Source organism: Hydractinia symbiolongicarpus, chromosome 2, assembly GCF_029227915.1.
Source record: "Hydractinia symbiolongicarpus strain clone_291-10 chromosome 2, HSymV2.1, whole genome shotgun sequence".
Taxonomy (NCBI): Eukaryota; Metazoa; Cnidaria; class Hydrozoa; order Anthoathecata; family Hydractiniidae; genus Hydractinia; species Hydractinia symbiolongicarpus.
In genome coordinates this window covers 17,352,406-17,355,780 of record NC_079876.1, presented here as the reverse complement: position 1 = coordinate 17,355,780, position 3,375 = coordinate 17,352,406, and the positions used below count along the sequence as shown (strand labels likewise).

The following is a 3,375-nucleotide window of genomic DNA, read 5'->3' as shown; positions in this document are numbered from 1 at the left end:
TGTTTTTTTTAAACATCCCATTTTTTTCCCAGAGTTTTTTGTTTTGTTGTTATTGTTGTCACGAGTGTTTGACAATTTCACAAAAATTATTCATAAAAGTAATTTTTTGTGAAATTTGAATTGTTTTCCTCTTTCTTTCACAACTGAGATATACTAGTGTTTTCCCTCCGGTTAACTTATATATAATAAATATACAAATTTTACCATTAAAGAACTTAAAACACAATTTAAATTTAAAGAATAGACTACAGAACCACATGAAATAGTTGAATACAGAAGGCTAATGTATTGCACACCAGAATATATAATAATTTTGATCAGCTTGACCAGAAGTTGGCTTTAACCCTATTAACACCCGGCTTTTTTATATAGTGTAGGAAGGAAGGGGCGGAGGGGCGGAGGGGCGGAGGGGCGGGGGAATAAAGTGCCCGCGGGCCGTAAACTTCGCTTAGATATTAAACATGGCACACCTATATAAAGTCTTAATACAATAATATTCTAGGTATAGCACTACATGAATAAAATCCGTCAAAATTATTTTCTCTCTACAAGCGGAATTACATCGTGTGTTAATCTCACTAGGTTTATTAAGAAAGAAAAGAGTTACCGACAGGTTCTTACTACCAACTTCCAATATTTTGTTTACTACTTCAGATGCTTTGAAGTGGTAAGCCGAGATAATTCAAATCAAGCGTTGTTTTTTGCTTAGTATGAAATAATTTTAAGCTATCCAGTCTCACGGAGGAAAGAAAGAAAGAGTTGTAAAGCGTATAAATGTCAACATTCTTAGTAATACAATGAAATAGATTGCTCAATATCAGAATGACAGCAGAGGAGTCATCCAGAAAAGTATGTTGAAGTTCAGTTTGAAGAAGAAAAAGCTTTTCATGGTTCTTATTTCGGCAAAAATGCTAAGAATCTAATTGCAACAATCTCCAGTTCTAATGTATTCAAAATACACAGCGTACAATACGAAGTACTCGAAAGTTCAATACGAAGATATAAAATAATAATAAAAGAAATGAAGAATGATTTGAATAGTAAATTGTAATTTATTGATTCCTTTCAAAATTTAAAATTGTTTTTTTTTTTTATTATGACTTCCTGAAACGTTTCTATGACAAACTAACTGAAAAAATTATCAAAATGAAATTTGTCCCCAGGCTCAGGGTAAGTTGTTCACAACAACGCAAATACCTAGGTTATAAAATCTTAAGGACTAGGTTGCCAATTTTTTACTTTCTCTATCTGTGAGAAAATAAAGCAAGTTGTATGAACACGTGACCAGAATGCGGTCAAAAAACTATTATGTTGAGAAAATTTGTATCGTTGATTCATTTTACGCTGGTTAGAAGAAGAAACATGTTGTCGATGTATTCCTTCGTAGTATTTGGTTTTCTAACCAAAACAAGCTACTGTACCTTTTTATCTTGTTCACGGGGAACTTTGGAGATCACGAAAGTAGCGAGTGAAAAGAAATTAAATGCTGTACCGTATTTCACAAAAACTGTGAAAAATGAAAATGACTGCTTTGGTGTGTGTTTGTATAATGACTATTGTCTGTCATACAACGTCAATATGACTGGTAAAAATATTGAGTGTGAATTATTTTCGAAACTGGATAGAAAAGAAGTGCTAATTCCACAAGTTGGCTTTAAATACTTTAAAGTGCGTTCCCATCATCGTTGCATACCTGTCCACAACTCATCTCCTCAGATTTGTGATTGTCGATCCGTAGCTTATTCTAAGAGAGATTGTCTGGAATGGCGAGAAGAAGGTGCAAAGGAAGATGGTTTGTACAATATTAAAGTTGGTGATCAAACTGTGGAAGTGTTGTGTGACATGAAGACAGACGAAGGAGGCTGGATAGTGATTGAAAGGCGACAGAGATCGAGTAATGCTGTGGATTTTTACAGAAATTGGGATGAGTACTAGAACGGCTTTGGGGATGTGGAAACAGAATTTTGGCTTGGGAACGATCATCTACATAAACTGGCATCCATGGGAGAGATTACTCTTCAAATCTTCTCTACAGCCGAGAACAACATAACAAAAATTTCAGTTTTAACACATTTTACAATCGCTGATGAAGATAATTTCTATCAAGTAAGTTACCAAGACAGCACTGGCCCATCCTTATCTGGAAGACTTTCAACATTCAATCAAAGTAAATTCTCTACGCATGATAAGGACAACGATAAAGCAGGAGCCAAAAACTGTGGTTCCTTATTCAAATCCGGTTTTTGGTTTGATAACTGTTCTCCTGCTAATGTGAACGGGCCGTATGTTTTAAAGTTGGGATTCTTTTGGAGAGAGTGGAATGCACCTGATGATCTAGAGACATATGAATTGAGGAAAACCTTGATGATGATACGAAGAAGACCAAATGAGGACTTGTTTCTTTGATTGCTTGCAGCTTTTCAAAAAAAATGTAGTATGTAGTACAGTAAAGTAGCGTTATTGCCATGTTACCATTATATTGTATGAAGGAATAAGACACTGTAATTAGTGAATAAAGGTGTCATAGATGATTTGTGATCACACATAGACTACAGATGATGCGATTGTAAAATCTTATTTAATTTATTTTCAGTTTTTTTCTTTTGTATTTAATACATATTCAATATATACAATAATATATATGGTTATCATACATTTTATTGTGAAAATATTTTGGAGATTTTCATTCTTTCTTTTTTTAAGTTAACAAAATTAGGATGTATTTATTGCACTTGATAAATAATTTATCAGACAGACAGCTGTGTTTTTGATTTTAATTTACTTAGAACAGCAGATCATAAAAATCCAGTTTGGTTTGTCCATATGATAAAATTGTGTGTTCTTAAAACAAATTCGGTGATTTCATAAAGTGCGTTATAGCGTATGGTGTGGTTTGTAGTTTTATACACCCCTAATGTCAACTATTTACAAATTTTAATTAAAAACAAGTAATCTGATGCAAACATAGGTTAAGTCTTTCCGCCTGTAATCTTCCGCAGTAACCGAAATTAATGTGCTACTTGCTAATTTTTTAACCTTACCGCACGATGTCAATGCATCAGGCTGACGTTAATAGATTAAACTAGTCGATAAAACTCGTGGAAAAGTACACGTCAGCAACCCGTCCACCAAAAAAATTTGCGCCTTGTTTTCACATTGCCTCTATTGTGTAGAGCTTAAACTGCTGATCAAGAAAATGTATATGATCATATGCTTTTGATGAGCGGTTAATGAGATATAAGGGTTTTAAAAGTTTGCTGACGTCAGCAATAGCCCGCCATAAACCTAAAAAATTTTTGTTGAAACTTTGTATGCCTGGTTGCCTTCATCGCATAGTTCTTAAAACACCAATCAAAAAGATGTATAGGATCGTGG

General features: G+C 33.8%; 1 pseudogene; it reads left to right on the top strand.

The window, feature by feature from the left end:
• Window positions 1–1,117: 1,117 nt before the first annotated feature.
• Window positions 1,118–2,754, top strand: LOC130626837 (fibrinogen-like protein 1; annotated as a pseudogene).
• Window positions 2,755–3,375: the final 621 nt, after the last annotated feature.